Below are 21,981 nucleotides of genomic sequence, written 5' to 3' on the forward strand. Positions count from 1 at the left end.
GCTGCCTTTGAGCCCTCGCCTCTGTGCATGGTACCGGCACCAGGAGTCAGGCTGCAGTGCCAGATCACGTGCTTGGGCGTAACCGGGGTCGCTGGGCCCGCAGCATCGCCCTTTTAACCAGGACTGCTGGGGAGCAGTGCCTGGGCTGCCAGTGGGTGAGGGGCTGAGGCCACTCAGGCTTCAGCCCTGAAAGCTAAGGTGGAAATTTCTTCAGAAAATGTTGGGGATCCTGCAGTCTCTGTTAGTGCCCCACATGTCTCTGTCTTCCCTGTAAGTCAGAGTGTCATCTCTGCCAATTTCCTTTTTTAAAAATGAGGAAACTGAAGCTCAGAGAAGGGACTTGCCTAACTGGTTTGTACTGAAGCTGGGCCCAGGGCCCAGGTTATTGGCACTTCTTGCCTGGTGCCCTTGAGGCGCTTCCTAATTAAGTTTACGGCCCTGTGCCAGGTATGAGGGGTTAACGAATGGTGCCGTTCTGACCTCTTGCCCTTCTGCAAATCGTAGTCCAGTCACATGGGCAACACCAGTGTTTTCCAGATATTTTTGAGCAGGGAAGCTTCTCTTCCCCATGAAATCTGTGGAAAACTAAAATATAAAGTAGATGAAAACCAGAGCTGCTTTTGCTGAAGCACAATGCGAGTATGTGTGTGTGTGGGGTGGGGGGGATGGGTCCCCAAGGCCTTGCTGTCCCAGTCTCCTCCTCATGGTCCCTTCACCCTCTTGGGAAGATAGAGTTCCTGGAAACAGCTGGGAAACTGTGGTCTATACTCAGGCCCCCTAACTGGAGGAATCTGGGCTGTCAGTTTTGGACTGACTGTAAGGCATAGGGATGGAGATGTGCAGAGAGGGGTGATGGGGGTTATTGCTTGTCTAGTGTTTCAGAAGCTCAAGGGGTATAGATAGAGGTTTGAAGATGATGACATGTCTTCTCATTATAGCCTCTATTTCCTTCAGGGGTGGAAAGGGGCAGGGCAGGGCAGAAACACAGACATTTGAAAACTAAATGGTTGGTGGCAGAGTTTTTCCCAGACTAGGTGGGCTCTTCTTGTAGGATTTCAGGCATTCATTCATTCACTGGTTTATTCATTTATTTGTGAGATATTTATTGACTTCCTATTATGGGAAAGAGGCTGAACTAACATTCTGAGTGGAGTGGGTGCTAAGGTAAATCAGATAGGAACCTTATCTTTAAGAAAGTTAGAAACCAGTAAGGGAGAAAAGATAGAAATATCAATACCTAAAATACAAGATGGGGCTTCCCAGGTGGCATAAAGGTAAAGAATCTGCCTATCAATGCAGGATACCCAGGAGATGGGGTTTCCTCCCTGGGTCAGGAAGATCCCCTTTAGAAGGAAATGGCAACCCACTCCAGTATTCTTGCCTGGAAAATCCCATGGACAGAGGAGCCTGATGGGCTACAGTCTGTGGGGTTGCAAAGAAAAATACAAGATAGAAAATGCCAAGTGCAAAATTCTGAGTATTGCCAAAGTATTATGGGATTGTGGAAGAGGAATAAATTACCTCTAACTGGTGACTGAGCAAGGGATCGTGGAGGAGAGGAGTGAATTTAGACTGGGGAGAGAGTGCGGAAGCATGTCTCTCCTCATGCCCGGAGCTGGGAAAGTGGGACACAGCAAGCAGTTCAGTTTGGTGGGAGTAGGAGGTTATTAAAAGCAATTCGATGGTTTTTGTCTTACCCAGCGCCTGCATCTTCGAGAACAAGCTATCATGTGGAAGAAAGTATCAGGCCCAAATCTTGCCTCCATTGGTGCGAATGAGAAAGTAGTTAGGGACAAAAGCTACCTCCTTGTCTTGGAGCTTTCAGGATTCTGCTGAGGAGAGAAATCTGCCAAAAGATCAACTTGAAAACCTCCTTCCTTGCTGGCTTCCTCAGCAGATCCTGACACCCATTTCAAGCAGCGGGGAGGGGGCAGGCAAATCAACTGTCCACATAAACACCACCGGTGGATCCCCGCTGCCAGCTCTTCCTGGGGCTTGAAAGCTCCTGGTTTGGTGAGTTGGCTCCTTTGCACAAACCCTAGAAACACACCACTGCAAATGAACTGTATCTTGGAGAAAGAGCTGAGGCGAAACCGTTCCAGTTTTTGGACCTAACACTGCCTTTGTTCTGGCACGAGGAAGACCCTGGGTGTGCACACAGGGAGAGGATGGGAAGAACATGAGAGGGTCCTGAAGCGGCTTCTGCCAAAATATTTTCACAGGCTCTAGATGTTAATTTCCAGACACTAAGTACATACAGCTCGGAAGATGTTGCGAAAATTGATGAACGTCTTGGAAAAGTTTACCAATGCGGCTGCATAGAATAGTAGTTAATTCTTTTATTTAGAAAAACTTAAAAATTTGCAAGATTTTAAAAAATTGCAGTAAAATATAAATAAAATAACATTACCATTATAACCATTTTAAGTGTACAGTTCAATGGTATTAAATATGTTCACATTGTTGTGCCACCTCTGATATCATCCAGCTTCAGGACCTTTTCCATCTTCCTAGATTGAAACACTATATCCATTAAACAGTCATTCCCCATTCCTCCTTCCCCCAGCCTCTGGAAACTACTGGTTTGCTTTCTGTCTTTATGAATTTGACTACTCTAGGTACCTCATATACTGTGACCCCATGGACTGTAGCCTGTCAGGCTCCTCTGTCCATGGAATTCTCCAGGCAAGAATACTGGAGTGGGTTTCCATTCCCTTCTCCCGAAGATCTTCCCAATCCAGGGATTGAATCCAGGTCTCCTGCATTGTGGGCAGAATCTTTACCGTCTGAGCCACCAGGGAAGCCCTACCCTCCAGGTACCTCAAATAAATAGAACTGTATAACATTTGTTTTTTGGTAAACTGGCTTATTTAACTTTGCATAATCTTTTCAAGGTTTATCCATGTTGTAGCTTGTGTCAAAATTTCCTTACTTTACAAGGCTGGATAATGTTCCTTTGTATGTGTTTACCACATTTTACTTCCCTAATCATCTCCTGATGGGCACTTGGGTTGCTTCTTTTAGCTAATGTAAACATGGGTGTATAAATATCTGTTTCAGTCCCTGATTTCAATTCTTTTGGGTAGATACCCAGAAGTGGAATTGTTGTATTATATGGATAATTCTATTTTTAAATTTTTTATACTGTTTTCCATAGTAACTGCATTTTACATTCCCACCAGTAATGCTCAAGGGTTCCAATTTCTCCATGTCCTTGTCAGTACTTACTGTATTCTGGCTTTTTAAAAATAATGATTATCATAATGAGGGTGAAGTGATTGAACACTTTTTGAATAGTAATAATGTACTTAGCTTTCCAGAACACTGATTCCAAAGCAGTTTAATGTTTCTGTTTCCCCAGGTACCTATTCTAAGTTTCACATGGATGTTACACTGACTGATTTCTTCCTGAAACTTGGACAATTAAATCTGTGTTTCTCAAAGCAAATAGAAAAACAATGACACAGCAACGTGATGAGATATCACATAATTATTGTGCCTGATGCTCTTGGGTCCTGACCACACACCCTCAAGACTTCCAGTTCATATACTCTACCCCAAAACTTTCAGCTGCAGAAAGATCTACAGATCTTTACTTGTGAACTTCCTCCAGCTGTTGGGGTCTTCTCAGCCTTGAATAGGGCAGCCTCAAAGTGTTGGGGAGTTAATACCCGGTGGGAATAGCCCTCAATAGCCTGCTCATTGGCATCTTTCCTTGTCTCACTTCTTCAGTTTCCTGACTGCTTCTTGGAATTACCTCCTAAAGAAGCTATTTGCATTCACGTCTGTCTCAGCATCTGTTCTGGGGGAACCCAACCTATGACAGTCATTACAATGATGACTAGGTGGAATTTGTTGTTGCTTGATGAAAAGTTTATGAAATAATGACACATGAAAAGACTGTAACTAGATTAAAATTATGCTTCTGTGAAATAAGCTTCATAACTGCTTATAATTTATATAAAAACATTTTTTTTCCTGCTGAAAGTATTCTATGTGTGTTTCCTTTGTGAAGCTATTTACATTATGTAATAAAAATGAGTTTTCTTGAACATTTCAAGGTTTTGGTCATCTTGCTATATTCAATATTTGAAAATATCTTGTCTCTATTATCCCAAGAACAGCTTTGTCTTTCACAGATGCCTTAGGTTACACTTAATGTTTTAGATTCCTACAATGTCCCACCTTGGAAAGATGGCTTCATGCTGGCTCCTGGGTATATTATTGTCTGCAGCTATGCACCAGCTTAAAAGCTAAGTGAGACTTGAAATTCTATTCTCCTTGCTTTACATATGCAGAGAAATATTTATTGCCTTTTCCTTTTGTGCTGAGAGCCTCATTTGTGAAATTTTACCCTGTTGAGTCGTATACCTTTCTAATGGGAAATATTTTAAATTTTGTTTGATAGGCCATTCTTTGACTTTCTTATTTCCAAACGTTAGTTTCATGAGTGTCTAGAAGAAAGATGATTTAAGGATTCCTGGGCAAATTAGGTTTAGTTATGTGACAATGTGATTTGCCATAAATTGCATATTCTGTATGTCTTAAGTGAGGATTTATTGTGGAACCTGAAAAGTATGTGGTCAAGGAGTTATTTTTAATTTTTTGAGTGTTATTGGAAGTCTAAATGTTTCACTGCAGACTTACTAAAATTTTGAAAATTAGATGAAATTTATAGGCAGGAGCTCGAGGAAGGGGATGCGTCCAGGGGGAAAAGGCAGACTATGAGGAGGTAACTTCTGATAAGAAATACTATTTCCTCTGAAGCTTTGGGGCCCGATGATGGCCAGATTTAGTTGTTGGCCAGCAGTTCTGGAAAGGCTTCCCTGGTGGCTCAGATGGTAAAGAATCTGCAGAGTCAAGCAGAACCAAATTCGACCCCTGGCTTGGGAAGATCCCCTGGAGAAGGGAATAGCAACCCACTCCAGTATTCTTGTCTGGGGAATTCCACGGAGAGAGGAGCCTGGTGGGCTACAGTCTCTGGGGTTGCAAAGAGTCAGACACGACTGAGCAAATAACACTTTCAATATCCTCAATCCTGTATACCTAGGTGAAGATTTTCTCAGGGAAACTTAATCCATTATGGGTGAGGTCATTATCAAGTTAAGGAGAAACTGACCTGAGTTTGATATTTGGTTGTTGCAAAATGAGTGGCAGTGAGTTGCTTTTCTTTAATAACTCATGGAGGTTTGGAGGTCTACAATTTATAAACTTTATAACTCTTCCAACAATGTACATATTCCTAAGAAGGTCTCCCTTAGAGCTCTGAATAATGGAACAGGGTGCTGAATTTCCAGAGGGTAAGTTCATTTTGCCTGGCAATTTCTTCTTTAGACATATGTCTTTGCATCGGGGGCACTGAGCTTGCTCCTGAAGGATGGAGAACCAACAGCCAGTGAGAGAGCATCAGGTACGACTGTGCATCTGCTTGGTGGTGTGTTGGTCACCGGGGACACATCCATGAACAAAAGTCCTCAGGGGCAGGGATTATCCATATCTTTGATCTTTAATTGCTCTAACACATCCTGCTGATTTCTACATGTGTCCGTCTGCCTCTTTGATCTTTGAGAGCCGCATTAAATTTAATATAGGGTTTGTTGGCAGTGAAGTGGTGCTAAACCACCAGTTCATCTTATTCAACTACAATCTTCCCCCATCCTCTGTCCCCCATTCATGTTGTCTGTGAGACAGACAAAACTATAAAGGTGGTACCCATTATATTTTATTATGATGGAAATGTGGAAGGACTTTGACATATTCCACAGAGGGCTCAATAGAGAAGTCACAGTTTGACAAATCATTAAGTAAAATGATACAGCAAACCTATTCTGACATAGAATAAGCAAAAAGTAAAAACAAAACCCCTAAGACTGCTTCACAGCTTCTTTTTGTGTGTGTTATCTCCTTGGATAATTACCCCTATGTAAAACCCATCCTTTTACAAGTTCACCTTTCACTCAATACTTATCCATAAAAGGAAACACTGGCTCAGTACCATACTGGTTCTGGTTTATACCAACTCACAAGAGCCAACTGTTAAATTTTCAGGAAATTCATAAGCCAGTTGTTAAACACAGTCAATATTAAAAATTAACTTAGATAAACTTGCAATTAAACAAATTATATAAAATGAGGGTAATTAATACTCATTCTATCATATCTTAATCAGATTATGATGTTGTATTAATATTTATACTTTTGAGGTGTTTTATTTAAATCATATCTGTGCTGTATAATGATAGGCTACTCTGCATCTCTTCCCAACTTCATGTTTGGTGATATCATATTGGTTGTTTGAAAGCAGCTGAAATTGGCAAACAGTATAAATTAGGGCTCCTCCCCCAAGGGCCAGCCTGTTGCTAACCATTTACAAATACACCACTGACTCTGCTTTCAGGGGCATTGCACTTATGCCATCGGAGAAGGCAATGGCACCCCACTCCAGTACTCTTGCCTGGAAAACCCCACGGACGGAGGAGCCTGGTAGGCTGCAAGTCCATAGGGTCGCTAAGAGTCGGACACAACTGAGCGACTTCACTTTCACTTTTCATTTTCATGCATTGGAGAAGGAAATGGCAACCCACTCCAGTGTTCTTGCCTGGAGAATCCGAGGGACGGCGGAGCCTGGTGGGCTGCCGTCTATGGGGTCGCACAGAGTCAGACACGACTGAAGTGACTTAGCAGCAGCAGCAGCACTTACGCCATACTTGTGAGATCTGGGATAACCTCAGAGACTGAGGCATCACTGCAGCATTTGGTGGGATTGTTTCCCCTTCTGCCGGCAGCCCAGTACACTGAGGCACAGAGGAAGTGGTGTATCTGGGACGCTGGCACAGTCTAATGGGCACTAAGTGGCTCAAAGAAATTTTCTGTCAACATTGAAGCTAAGGTTCATGGCCAGTTTTAGGTTAGGCAGAGACACGGCTATGAAAACTCTTGTGGGTACACTTGCCACGCAGCAATCTTGCTGAACAGTGTGCTTTTTTACTTCCTCAGGTTTCCCTATAGAGTTGTGAACTTTGAGTACATTCAATGGATGCTGCCTAATGTACTACAATCATTTTTGAAGTGACACATATGACTACCGACATTCAGTGATCACATGACTTAGCTCTCTCTGGCCAAAGATATTTCTGCCTCTTCCCAACCCTCTGGGTCTCCACTTGCAGGCTTCTAGCATCTTCTTCACAGATAGCACCATTGGAGTGTCCACTTCATAAAATTTCCTCTTATACTATTCTTGGAGTTTAACTTAATCTGCCAAGTTCGCCACACATTTCCCCAGCATCCACCCCTTCTCCTTTAGTAAACATAATATAAATTTTTGAGGTCAGTCCAACATGGTGCAAATGTGAGCTTTGTTATTACTAATGGCTGTTATTGCTGTTATCACACCTAAGTCTGAGTTTACTTATCTATGTAATGGGCATGGACCGAATAGCTCTTTTGTCTCACTCATTTGAGTATATGTGCACAGTTGTTTTCAGTCATGTTTGACTCTTGGCAACCCTGTAGCCTGCCAGACTCCTCTGTCCACGGAATTCTCCAGGCAAGAATACTGGAGTGGGTTGCCATTCTCTTCTCCAGGGGATCTTCCCAACCCAGGGATCGAACCCAGGTCTCATGCATTTCAGGCAGATTCTTTAGCGTCTGAGCAACGAGGGAAGCCTGCCACTATGTGAATGTGAATATCCCCACTTGGTGAGAGCAGGCCCTCCACTTCCTCTTTTCAGGATTCTGGGGGATTGGTTGGCAGCTGTGACTTCATCAGGCCCCACCCCACCGCATCTGTGTCTTTGCAGTCATCTGGGTTTCTCTCTGCTTAGCCTCTGTCTACTGTACCTGTAGTTCTGGACGCCCCTTCCCCCAATCCTCATATTGCTGCTCTTTTATTTCACTGGGCCACATGTGGACATATCCTTTCACTTAATTTTTCATAGAACTGCTGGGCCAGGCTGTATCATTTAAAAAGATATAATTGATGATTCAAAGGTAAGAAAAGAATTCTAACATGAAGAGTGATTGTCAACTGGCTACTGAGTGTGGCTGCCCGTGGGACTCACAGGCCCAGGATCTCCTGCCTTGGTTTCTGCTTAGAGCCCAGGTTGGTGCCCTAGAGAAGGGGCAGTGTTTCCCTCCCCACGCCTGGGACAAAGGAAGAACTAGTGAGCTGAAGTATAGAACAACAGAAAATTCCTAATATGAACATAGAGAGAAAATAGACTGGGAAGAAAGAAAGGAACAGAACTTGAGGCACCTGTGGAACCATAATAAAAGATCTAGCATTCATGTCATAGGAGTTCTGGAAAAAGGAGAAAGAAAGTGGGCCTGAAAAAAATCTTCAAAGAAAAAATGACTGAATACTTCTCAAATCTGCTGAAAGACATAAATGTAAATCTGAGTCAATCCTAAACATGGTAAATCCAGATAAATCTACATTGAGACATATCATAGCCAGATTTCTAAAACTACAGACAAAGCAAAAGTCTTGAAAACAGTGTAAGAGAAATGACATCTTACCTTTAGGGGAAAAAACAATTCAAATGACTCAAGATTTATCATCAGAAAACATGGAGGCTAGAAGGAGGCAGCACAACATTTTTCAAATGCTGAAAAAAAAAGAAAAATTGTCAACCCAGAACCTTATATCCAGTGAAAATATCTTTCATGAATAAAGAAGAAATCAAGACATTTTCAGATGAAGGAAAACTAAGACAGTTTGTTCTTAGAGGAAGTTGTCTCAACAGAAAGGAAATGATAAAAAGAAGGAATCCTGAAACACCAAGATGGAAGAAAGAACAGTTCAAGCAAAAATAAGGATAAATACAAAAATAGGGATAAATACTTTCCTTATCTTGCATCTTCTAAATTATGAACTTGGACACTCAACTGCATATATTATATATCTATTGTCACAAGTTAGAAGTTTAGCTAAAAGCTCTGGGAAAACATTCTATGAGTTCTGTTTTCTCTCCCCTCATAGCATGGGTAGTAAACTTAATCTAATAGGAGTAAGGCTTCTGGTCCTGCTTTAAGGTCACCATAAGCCTTAACTTACATCTTCACTCTGGGCTTCCCTGGTAGCTCAGATGGTAAAGAATCTGTTAGCAATGCAGGAGACCTGGGTTCAATCCCTGGGTTGGAGAAGATCCCCAGGAGAAGGAAATGGCAACCCACTCCAGTACTCTTGCCTGGAGAATCCTAGGGACAGAGAAGCCTGGTGGGATACAGCGCATGGGGTCACAAAGAGTTGGACACAACTTTGCTTAAGGTCAAAGGATCATGAAACACACCACAACAGGGGACAGCCTGTCCATGAGAGTCCCCAACAGAATTGTTGATTGTCATCCAAGGGCCAAATCCTCCCGTCGATTACAGCTGCTGCTCCTATAGCCTGTCAGACGAACATGCTGTTCCAGCCAAAGCCCATCAATTTCAGGCCCACTTCCTTTATATGCAGGCCTCCCCTGAGGAATAAGATTAAGTCTGGAGCCTTTGTTTAAGATCTTCCTTCCACTTAATATTGTTATTTTCTTTCTTGATCTCTTGTTCTATCATTTTAGCTTTTAGGGCAGCAGCGACATAAATAAACTTCATGGGAAACTGTTTCTGAGGCTTTAAATTTCTGGCAGGCACAAATGGACCACTAACTGGCTGAGAGACACACAGCAGTCCTCTCTTTGGGATATGATTGTGGCAATGCCTGGGGAACCTGGAACTGACAAACTGTTGACAGAAATGTGCTTTGGCTGGATAAAGAGGGTAATTCATAACAGCCAAATATGGAAGGAGACTCAGTTCTGCCACATCTGAACAGGAAGTGTATTTTGCCATCCATGTAGTGCAGCCTGCATGAGTTTTGCTTGAGAAAACTGTGGCTCTGGTCTTTTGTGACATGATCTATGATCTGTCTCCCATCTGTTTTCCACTCATCACTTTTTTTCTTCTATCCCATGCCATTCCTTCAAGAAGCTACTTGTTCCCCACTTTCTGCCTCTGTGCCTTTGTTCATGCTGTTAATTTTGCCTGTAATGACTTTTTCCTCTTATCTAACTGGAAAGTTCCTACTCATTCTTTAATCCAGTTCAATAGCTTCTTTCTCTATGGAGCCTTCCTTGAATCTATTCCACCTTCATCTCTACCCCATTCCAATGAACTGATTTCTCCTGGGTCTCCTGTAGCACTTTGTATAGCACTATTATTATTATTTAACTTATTTATTTTTATTGGAGGCTAATTACTTTATAATATTGCAGTGGTTTTTGCCATACATTGACATGAATCAGCCATGGGTGTACATGTTTTCCCATCCTGAACCCCCCTCTCACCTTTCTCTCCATCCCATCCCTCAGGGCTGTCCCAGTGCACTGACTTTGAGTGCCCTGTTTCATGCATCAAACTTGGACTGGTGTAGATCACTATTATTGTTATTCAGTCACTCAGTCCTGTCTGACTCTTTGAGACCCACATGGACTGTGACAAGCCAGGCTTCCCTATCCTTCACCTTCTCCTGGAGCTTGCTCAAACTCACGTCCATTGAGTTAGTCATGCTATCCAACCATCTCGTCTCTTCTGTCATCCCCTTCTCCTTCTGCCTTCAATCTTTCCCAGCGTCAGGGTCTTTTCTAATGAGGCAGCTATTCTCATTAGGTAGCTGAAGTATTGGAGCTTCAGCTTCAGCATCAATCCCTCCAGTGAATATTCAGGGTTGATTTCCTTTAAGACTAACTGGTTTGATTTCCTTGCAGTCCAAGGGACTCTTCTTCAACACCACAGTTCAAAAGCATCAGTTCTTCAGTGCTCAGCCTTCTTTATGGTCCAACTGTTACATCCACACGTGACTACTGGAAAACAGTCTGCTTCATTTTATATTATCTCCTCCACTGGACTGAGATAATGTGATCTTGTTCTTCCTTTTAACTTCAGGGACTGATTCAGTGTTGAACATGTGGTAAGAGTTCAATAAATTCTCATTGATCTAGCAAATAAATAGATGAGGATACGTGCAATGTCATAGTGATAAAACATTGCCTAACACATCGGTGTTAGAAAAAAGGAGTAAAAAGTGCAATGCCAGAATTCCACTTCTGGGAAGACTTAGTAAACATGCTTTATCCTATTCTTTCTTGGATATTATATAAGAAACAAGCATAAGGAGACTCTGAAAGTTGGAGAGAAGAAGACAAACTGCTTAGGACCTGGAGATCTAAAGAACTCAGTGGTGAGTTCTTCAGGTTTTCTTTCTGCTCTTATGATCCCAGACTTGTAGCTGAGGGAGCTGGCAACCTGGAAACACCAGTGTGTGCAGACAAAAAAAAAGGCCCCAACAAATGCTTGCTTCCTCTAGTCAAAGGGCCAGGAAAGGAGCAGCCTAAAAAGACAGAAAACTTAGGGGAAAAAAAAAACTTCTCAAGCCAAACTCCACAAAAAAACTCTGGGTCCCTTGCCATGCCAGCAGAAACCAGGTGGGAATCTCAGACTTCTACCCAGTCTATAATGAGTTTTCTCAGGTTCCTCCTACCTGGAGTGGTGGCAGAGAAAATTGAGTAGGGAGCTGGGACTTCATTCCCACTGAGAGGTAGTGAGTGGCCCGTGCCCACGAGGTGTCAGTAGAGGGCATGTGGGGATCAGTAATGAGGCAGACACGTTTCCATGGGGATCTAATGGGAAGCCAGAATTGGCCCCCCAGCCCAGTAGTAATGAAGGCGTCCCTTGCTCAGGCATTAGTGATGCCTAAGTGGGAAAGCTGGACTTCCACCTCCATTTGCCAGGAATGAGGTGGCAGCCTTTCTTTTCTCATTGAAGCAGTGTCAGAGGACGACAGCTAAAACTAAAAGTTAAAGTCAGATTTGCTACCCAGGATCTTTTTGGTTTGCACCAAAGAGAGGTATTTCCTGTTAAAGCCCTGGATTTGTTTACTTACTCAGCAAATGTTAATTGAATATCTACCATCTGTTAGTGCATGACATTGAGGATAGAACTCAGAACAAGACAGACATAGATGTGATCTCTACCCACAAAGAACTTACATTCTGATAGGGAACACAGACTTCACAGAAACAAATATATTATAGCATAATAAAATTAAGAAGTATTAATAATAATAGTCCAAGAAGAAAACCATATCATCATTAACCCTTTCATGGTACTTATTGTATACAAGTACAACCACTCAGAAGCCAGACTCTTCTCTTTCACACTGGTTATCAACACTTCCAACCTCTTGACCAAAAACCATTCCAGAAAGCAAACACAAGATTCTCTGATTCACTGAGAGTATCTTTTTAAAAATGTATCCTCATGATAAATTAGCTAGGAGAAGTTTTTAAATTCACAGTTCATTAATAGATAAGAAGTCTTTAAATACATAAAATATTCACTAACATATGGGATTTATGCTTACCTCAGCAACATTTCCCAGTTTTCATTCATGAACTTAACTGATATATTTACAGATTTTACACATGAATGATTGTGCTTTTTACTTAACAGAAGTTTATTGAGCATTTACTATGTGTCAGACTCTGTACCAGGTTTTAGGGACACAAAGACAAAGATGATACAAAGCATTGAGAATAGAGACAGGGAGAATTTCTTCCTCAACTCTCTATGAGTGAATCTTACAAGAAAAACAAAAACAAACAGAAAGAACAGACATCCTGCTTATTACGGCATTATTTGGAATTGGAAAAGACTGGAAATAATCCAAGTGTCCATCAGTAGAGGACTGGTTGAATAAATATTGGTATATCTATACAATGGTGTACCATGTAGCTGTAAAAGAAATGAGGAATATCTCTGTATAATGCTAGGATGTAATTTTTAGAATACTGTGTTAACGTCAAGAAAAGCAAGGGGGATGAAATGTACAAAGTACACTATCATATAAAAATAGAAGGATAAATAAAAAACAAGTTTCCATAAGAATATCGTTATCTGTTAGAAAGGAAAGGAATAAGACTGTGATCAAAGCTACACTTCTCTGAATATTTGTTTTGCAGATTTGACTTTGAAACCATATAACTGTTCAATATAATTGAAAACAAAATTCAATTAAAAACTAATTTCTAATAATTGAAAGCAATAAGAAACAAATAAACCTGTGTATCAAGTTGGTTGCATAACCACACAAATAAAAGTTCTGTTAACTGTCTGTATAATGCAGGATTTTGTCAGTGAATTTTTAGTGAGATATACCCTAGGAAAAAAATCCCCGCAAAATAAACAAACCACTTCAAAACAAAACTAAAAAACCCTTAGACTGTTTTTAGCAATGATATTTTTGGTGTATTGTCATTATGTGTGTATTTTGTGAAATACAGATTATGTGTATATCTTGTGAAAGAGCCAGTAAGTGTCCTTTTGTATTGTTGAGAATTTGGATTTCAGCATGAAAAAAAGGAGCTATGAATCCAAGAATTTAAGTACATATCCTGTGTACCTAAGTTCACATAGTAAGTATTGGTGTGAACTGGTTATGTGTTTTAAAACAAACATACAAATTCCTTTCCTAAATATGTCTACAGAAAAGGCCTAGAAATGATGACTGATCCACTAGCCAGGAGCACTCTAGTGAATTAATGGATCTAGACAATCATTAATAACTGTTAACACCACAAGAAAGACAGGTATTTTTGTTCCTAACAGAAATGGAAACTGAACCTCAATCTGATCAAGCCTCTAGATCTTATTACCAATTCACAGAAAATAGAATGGGGAGAGAGGTACATGCTAAATGACACTGTGTGTGCTAAGTTGCTTCAGTTGTGTTTTCCTCTTTGAGACCCCATGCACTGTAGCCCCCCAGGCTCCTCTGTCAAATGGGATTCTCCAGGCAAGAATACTGGAGTGGGTTGCCAGTTTCTCCTCCAGGGGATCTTCTGTGGCGATGTAATAATTAAGAGACACTCTGGTAAGCTGTACCAGGAAAATGGCCCAGTTTCTTCAACAATTAAATTATAAGGGGAAAAAATAGTGGCAGGAAAAGTGTATGTTTATTTATTTATTTCATTTATTTTTATTAGTTGGAGGCTAATTACTTTACAATATTGTAGTGGTTTTTGCCATACATTGACATGAATCAGGCATGGATTTACATGTGTTCCCCATCCCCATCCCCCCTCGCTCCTCTCTCCAGATCCTATCCCTCTGGGTCTTCCCAGTGCACCAGCCCTGAGCGCTTGTCTCATGCATCCAACCTGGGCTGGTGATCTGTTTCACCCTTGATAATATACATGTTTCAATGTTGTTCTCTCGAAACATCCCACCCTCGCCTTCTCCCACAGAGTCCAAAAGTCTGTTCTGTACATCTGTGTCTCTTTTTCTGTTTTGCATATAGGGTTATCATTACCATCTTTTTAAATTCCATATATATGCTTTAGCATACTGTATTGGTGTTTATCTTTCTGGCTTACTTCACTCTGTATAATGGGCTCCAGTTTCATCCATCTCATTAGAACTGATTCAAATGTACTCTTTTTAATGGCTGAGTAATATTCCATTGTGTATATGTACCACAGCTTCCTTATCCATTCGTCTGCTGATGGGCATCTAGGTTGCTTCCATGTCCTGGCTATTATAAACAGTGCTGCGATGAACATTGGGATGCACGTGTCTCTTTCAATTCTGGTTTCCTCGGTGTGTATGCCCAGGAGTGGATTGCTGGGTCATATGGCAGTTCTATTTCCAGAATATTGGAAATAAAAGCAAAAATAAACAAATGGGACCTAATTAAACTTAAAAGCTTTTGCACAACAAAACTGTATGTTTAAAGAGACCAGGTGGCGCTAGTGATAAAGAACCTGCCTGCCAATGCAGGAGATGTAAGAGACACTGGTTCTATCCCTGGGTCAGAAAGATTCCCTAGAGGAGAAAATGGCAATTCACTCCAGTATTCTTGCCTGGAGAATCCCATAAACTGAGGAGCTACAATCCATGGGGTCACAGAGTTGGACATGACTGAATCGACTTAGCAAAGAGACCAAAGAGGCGTATTAATCAGTTTCAATATAGGAACGCTATTTGGATATTAACTTCACTAAGTTACTTGTTTAAAAAACTAGACAATTGGTGACACTTGAACATTGGATATAATTTGACATTAATGAATTAATATTAAATTTTAAAATGTTCAAATTAAAAAGTTTTAAAAAACACAATAATAGTTATGCTTTTAAAGGTTCAGAGACCTTGTCTTGTGAAGATACATATTGCAATATTTATAGGTGGCATGACATAGACAGGGATTTACTTCAAAATATTGCAGAGTTGGGGGAACTGAATGGGACAGACATGAAACAACATTTACCATAAATTGAGAATTGTTGAAGTTGGGTGATGGATTCATGCAGATTCATTATAGCACTCTCTCTAGACTTTTGCAAATGTGCAAAAATATTCATACTAAAAGGTTAATAACAAAGAAGAGATAACCTACTTAATACAAGATTTACTTTCTGAGTTCATTAAGCCTTGGTCTGACCATGTTTAGGACCTGTCATCTGGTTCCCGTTTCCTTAGATACTAACAAATATTATTATGAAAAGAAAAATGAATTTGCTGAGATACTTTTTCCGTGTTCTCCCCTAATGTAAGAGAAATCGGGGGCTGCCAAACCTGTGAAACTGAAGCTGGAGTGAGGAGCCTAGTGTGGTTGCTGACTTGCTCTTTAGGGTTCTGCTTCTTCCATTTGGTCCCTGATACTGATACCCAACAGCCATCTGTGGCTGTGGCTTGGAAATGATGTGGCATCTGAAAGGGAGGGAACTCCAGCAGCAGGACTGTGTCAACTGCTCAATAAAGAAGAACATAAAATATTGCCACTATGTTGCATTAGTAATTGAGAAACATGTTTGAATCTTGGGTCATGGGTTTTTAGGGCTCTTAGGAACCTTATAGCTTTCTAGTCCAAATCATTTGTGGCAGATGAAAAAAATGAAGGCCCAGAGAGATAACGTGACTTGGTCAAGGTTGCAGAGCTCATGGCAGAGCTGGGGTCAGAGCCCACATTTTGCTGGTTTCCAGAGTTCTGTCCCTTTCCTCCAGACTACATCTAGAGTGGATGGTACCTTTAGATGGTACCATCTAAAGTGGATGTGTTTCTTCGGTCTTAGTCTGGACTCTGTACAGTGAGTACCACTCATTCTCTGGAGCCATGTTCTGGCTTGTTGCTGTTGTTGTTTAGTTGCTCAGTAGTGTCTGACTCTTTTGCAACTCCAAGAGATTGTAGCCTGCCAGGCTCCTCTGTCCTTGGGATTTCCCAGGCAAGAATACTGGAGTAGGTTGCATTTCCTCCTCCAAGGGGTCTTCCCAGCCCAGGGATGGAACCTGTGTCTCCTGCATCAGCAGGCAGATTCTTTACCACTGAGCCACCTGGGAAGCCCAATGTTCTACTACAATGCAGAATCTTCAGTTCTTCCAGTAATGTATGTGTTGGTGGGGAGGGGAATGCATGACTTTAAAATAGTTAACATAATTGGCTGAAGGAAACTTCTTTTTTTTTTTTTTTTTTCTAATAAGACTAAATTTATTCAATACCCTAGTAAAAGTTTTGATTATAAGTATCCAACAGTATAAAAAGTACAAAACAGATTTGTAGATTTCTAATATATTAATACAAAGTGCATGACTACATACAGTACATCCTACAGGCAAAGAGAGGTGGAAGAGGGAAAGAAGACTGTGGTTGAGGTCTAGTAATAAATAAATAAATACAGAAGTAGAGATGATCCATATTATAGTATATTCTACCACCAATACTGCAGCCAAAATGTACAAAAAAAATTTCAAAATAACTCAGGAGGAAGATGATAATGGCTGGGGTTCTTGTAATACACCTCAAAGTCTGTGGGCGCTCTGACCCAACTCACTGTGTAGTCTGTGCATATGGTGGCTTGTAGTTTTTTCCAAAGGAAGAAATATAAAATTTTAAGTTTCGATTAAAAACTATAAAACTATAGGGTGCCCATAAAAAGTGGCTCACTCTCTTGTTATGTATACTATCCAATCTTTAAAATCCAGTTTTAAAAATAAGCACTGAGTCATGTTTTACCAGGGAGGCTAACGATCCTTCCTCATTATGAAAACGGGTGATATATTTTTCCTGTACTTTTAGAAAAGAGGCAATAGATAGTACTTTGGTTTGGGTTCAAGTAAAAGGCTTTTAATGAAGCTTTTAGAATGGAAGAGCTCCACATTTAGGATGTATCATCTAACACCTCAATGTTCAGAAAGCCTGACTAAAAGAAGCCAAACCAAAACCAACCCACTCAGCATTAACACACACCTCTTTTCTTTTAGTAGAATTTTAATACAGAATGAAAAAAAAAAAACAAAAAACCCAAAACCCTAACAGGTTAAAACAAGTCAAACAACCATTCTACACAGATAAAACCTTCACAAAGGTCAACTGAAGTAATCCAGAGCTAAAACTGAATTGTGCAGATTTTTCAGTGAAGTCACCAGTCACGTAACATAAATTATTTACACACTTGCAAGCCCTCTAAGAACCGTGCCCCAAGAAGCATTAACCTTTGTTGTTTTCGTGTGCCATCCTAAAGACTTGCACATTGTTATTTTTCAGATAATCTAACATTTTTAATAGAGAATGTTCTCTACCGAGTGGTAATGCTTTGGTACTATTCATATAGGATTGCTTATCCTAAAGACTTGACATTTCCCCAAGAGGAACTTTGATTCTGCTTTAAGTTTTGATTCTGCTTTTTAAGTTTCATATAAATTAAAACCTGTATCAAATATCAACATGGAGGGAGGTGACACAGGATGCAACATATACAGTCAGGTTACCTCTGCATATTTAGAAATTGCTCCCTCAAGATATTCGCACCAGAGAGCTGTCTGTCCCGCTTAATATTCAGTAGTACAGGTTTGAATCACCAGAACCTTGGCAAGACCTTAATATTTCAGTTATTAACAACTACCTCTAGGGGCAAGTCCATGTTTACTGAGTTATGACAAATTTATTATAACGAAGGAAAACAAGTGTAGCCAGCCAGCTTAAAAAATGCCCCAACCACTGCTTCTCAAAATAGAAAGACTAAAACTACATACGTTTATCATACAACAAATCCCATCTCTGTCCCCTGAAAATTCCCCTAATTTCATTCATTAGAAGGGGATTTTTAAAAAAGACTTAAAGAGCACTTTACAGCAGCATTCAGCTTTCCTATGAAATACTCAGCATCTTAAATATTATGTACACTTCTTTTTTATCTCTTAGTAAGCTTCACTGGCTTCAGAGTTTGTGGAACTGGAGGAAAAATAACCCATTCAAAACTATTCTACAAATCTATCTTTTGGCAGAATAGCAGGTATCCAAATTAAAAATAGGAGGGTCATTTTGTTGCTTTGTTTTCCAAAATTTAAATCATTTTTGCTCCCCTTCTACATAAAGCTTAGTCACCACTCCTGAGTGGAGATGGGCAGAGGCTCTGGCCCCTGCTCCTCCGGCTTCTTAGCAGCTGCTTTCTTATTGCTGCAGCAAGGCTTGAATAGATGTGTGTCGATGAGGACTTCCCCAAAACGGCCTTTATAGATAATGCCACAGCATATTTTCTGTCTTTTCCAGTATGTGAGATCTAAAAAGGAAAACACTGGCATTCTGTTGGAGCCAGAAGCCATCTCTGTATCTGAGCCATCAACTGACCGGTTACTGTAACAGGGAGACTGAGCTGGAGAGGCACTTGAGGTTGTACTGTGAGCATCAGAACTGTGGCGTTTAAATTCCTTCTGCAGTTTACTGATCTGGTTACTTTTTATCCTGTTTCCAGATAGAGTTTTCACTTTCTTTGGTTTCAGTGTAGTCTTTAGAGTGGGTCCTGCCCTTGCATCTACCACATGATTCCAGTTTTTTTTTTTTATCCTGCTGGCAATTTCTTCCATCTTTTCACAAGCAGGACACAGGCATTACAGATATCTCCTGAACGAGTCTCATGTAACCCAAAACAGCTCTGGAAATCCTTTTCATAGTGTTTACTGTCAGTGAACCGAGAACTGGAGGATTTAGCTCTGCAAATGCAGCAGCCCTCTATACTTCAGTACATCTTTGGCTTGTGAAAACCAAACATCTTTTCTTCTGGGCAATAGCCTTCCAAAAGCAGCCGTTTCACGCGCAATACCGATCCCGAGGGGCGCAGTGCACGCTAAGTCAACCCCCCCTTCAATCGCTCCCTCCTCCTCAACAGCCTTGTCTAGAAAGATTGTCTCCTGCAGTTCTGCAGTTGCTACCGCTGGCGGGGAAGGTGTAGATTCCGCTTTCCCGAAGGAAACTTCTTAGGGGAAGTTGTGACTTGTGCTTGGTAGTGAAGAAATTTGCGGTATCAGAGCGTGAGTTTGCTCGCCAGTTTCTAGGAAGGAGTTTATAGAATAAGTGGGCTCTGGTGTCAGATAATCTAAGACTGAATCCATGTTCTACTGCTTTCCAGCTGTGTGACCTTATACAAATTATCAGTGTCTGTATAACATCTATAAAATGAGGATAATTATAGCATCTACTTCGTGGTGTCATTGTGAAAACTCAATGAATCAGTGTAAGTAAAACTCTCAGACCAAGGCCTGGCATCATTCAGTCAATGTTGGCTGCGACCTAAGACGGCATGCAAATAGCAGTCATTGGGCATGACCAGTAGGACTTAGGTAGATCATTAGGCTTCCCTGGTGGCTCAGTGGGTGAGGAATCTGCCTGCAATGGTTTGATCTCAGTTCAATCTTTGGGTTGGTAAGATCCCCTGGAGGAGGCCATGGCAGCCCACTTCAATATTCTTACCTGGAGATTCCCCATGGACAGAGGAGCCTGGTGGGCTACAGTCCATGGAGTCGCAAAGAGTTGGACTCGACTGAATGACTAAGCACAGAACAGCATAGGAGATCATTAGGCACTTGGTAATTTCAAATAGAGCCTGCTTGCTGAAACTGCCTTGGGGTGTGTTAACTATTTCTTAGGATATTAAAAGTTTCCTTCAATCTAGAGCTGATAAACTGCCTGAAAGTCTCAGCCTTGGTCAATGAAGTTAAAGACGGTTTTATGATTAATTGTTATCTAGAAGTAGTAAGTGTAATCATGTAAGTCATTAAACACCTCATTGTCAATTCACTCATCATCCAAGAGAGAGCTAGTCAGTTAGCCAAGCCTTTATGGTAGGAAGCACAGTCAAGAACAATATTGAGGAATGTCAACTAAAAAGATGCACAACGTGATAGTTGCTAGTTAAGTTTTATTTGGGGCAAAATGAAGACTGCAGCCTGGGAAATAGCACCTCAGATAGCTCTGAGGAACTGTTCCAAAGCAGCAGAAGGGGAAGGTCAATATATAAGATTCTGGTGAAGGGGGAGTTCAAGGCAATCAAGTACTTACTTTATAAAACGTTTTCTACTAGTCCTGAGGAGCTGATGTCACAGGAAGGGATTTAGTGCTTTTCTAGGTATGAGGAGCTGCAAGATTGGGACCATGAAATCAGTTCCTGAAAATATCTAACTATCTAAAAACCTGCTCCACCAGTTTCCCTGGAGCAGAGTGCCTTACTTTCCACCCTGAATTCCCTTCAGGGAGTGTTGAAGGGTGGCAGCTGCAGCAGCACAGGCAGATGGCAAATGCTTGTGGTTGTTCAGTCGCTGGCAAATGCTCTTGGTGAGTGACAATCTGAAGCTGACAGGAGCCTGATGAACACCTCCAAGGCAGTTACAGTAGACACTGTTGGTGCCCACATCCCCTGGCTGTCACTTCTGTATTCCCAAGGCTGCTTTCTCAGAAACCCTGAGCCCTGTCTCAGGGTGCTTTATTCTCTAGCTCTGGGAGTACATTCGGCCCATGAGCAGGGCAAGCTGGAAGTGCAGGAACGTTAATGACCCTGGAGTAACTCTCCAACATCTCCAATGACGGTGGGTGAGTTGGTGGCTAATGCCCCAGCTTCCTAGTCCCACATTTGGAGTGACTCTGAGGTGTGTTCTGCACTGTCTCCCAGTTCCACCATGGGATTGAGTTCCCTTGCCCATACTGGTCATCAGCATAAAAAAGTACCCTTTATTACCTGTTTATTCTCACTCCTCTACTATCCTAGTGGTTTCCTGGTGTGTCTCATAACTAGGTTACCTGTACACTCAAATTCTGGTATCAGTTTCAGTGTGTGTGGATAGAGAGGTCTCCCTCATCGGTGGCTCAGATGGTAGGGAATCTGCCTGCAATGTGGGAGACATGGGTTTGATCCCTGGGTTGGGAAGATCCCCTGGAGAAGGGAAGGGCTACCCACTCCAGTATTCCGGCCTGGAGAATTCCACGGACAGAGGAGACTGGCAGTCTACAGTCCATGGGGTTGCAAAGAGTTGGACACAACTGAGCAACTTTCACTTTCTTTTTCACTTTCATATCACCAAGAAATGCTCTGATACCAGCTGGGGTGTCCTACAATTTAACTCAATTCTGATGGTATCTATCTATCAGAGAGAGCATCAGGTTCCACAGGTTAAGGGCTCAGTCCCACAAGACTGCCCTTGCTTTGGATGCCAATTGAAATTCCAGGTTGTTACTTGTGTTTTTGACTGACTTGCTATAAATCAGAAGTTCCTATGACTCCCTTGATTAATATCTGGGAGTGGCTCTCGGATTCAGGAAACATGTTTACTCACTGAATTGTGGCTTTATTACAAAGAATACTAAAGGATACGAATCTACAGTCAGATGAAGAGATACATAAGGCGAGGTTCTGAACAAAGAAGCTTCTGTTCCTGTGGAATTTGGGCCTGGTATGGTGGCATGTAGAAGGGCTCTGTTTCACCAGCCTGGAAGCTCCTTTCAGGTTTTTATGGAGGCTTCATTACACAAGCATGATTGATTAAATCATTGGCTATTGGTGACTGATTCAACTTTCAACTCCTCTTGCCTCTCCAGAAATCAGGGGGCAGAACTGAAAGTCCCGTTGTAGGTTCCCCTGGCAACCAGCTCCCAATCCTTAGGTACTTTCCAAAAGT

The 21,981-nt window shown here is 41.4% G+C and overlaps 1 non-coding gene and 1 pseudogene across 1 annotated transcript; one reads left to right on the top strand and one right to left on the bottom strand.

The window, feature by feature from the left end:
• Positions 1 to 131, top strand: LOC133046893 (small nucleolar RNA SNORA76). Its single transcript, XR_009690595.1, has one exon. It is a non-coding gene; the product is annotated as a small nucleolar RNA SNORA76 (small nucleolar RNA).
• A 17,889-nt stretch (positions 132 to 18,020) lies between these two features.
• On the bottom strand, positions 18,021 to 19,091 carry LOC133046589 (SIN3-HDAC complex-associated factor-like; annotated as a pseudogene).
• Between the last annotated feature and the right edge of the window lie 2,890 nt (positions 19,092 to 21,981).

Source organism: Dama dama, chromosome 25, assembly GCF_033118175.1.
Source record: "Dama dama isolate Ldn47 chromosome 25, ASM3311817v1, whole genome shotgun sequence".
Classification (NCBI taxonomy): domain Eukaryota; kingdom Metazoa; phylum Chordata; class Mammalia; order Artiodactyla; family Cervidae; genus Dama; species Dama dama.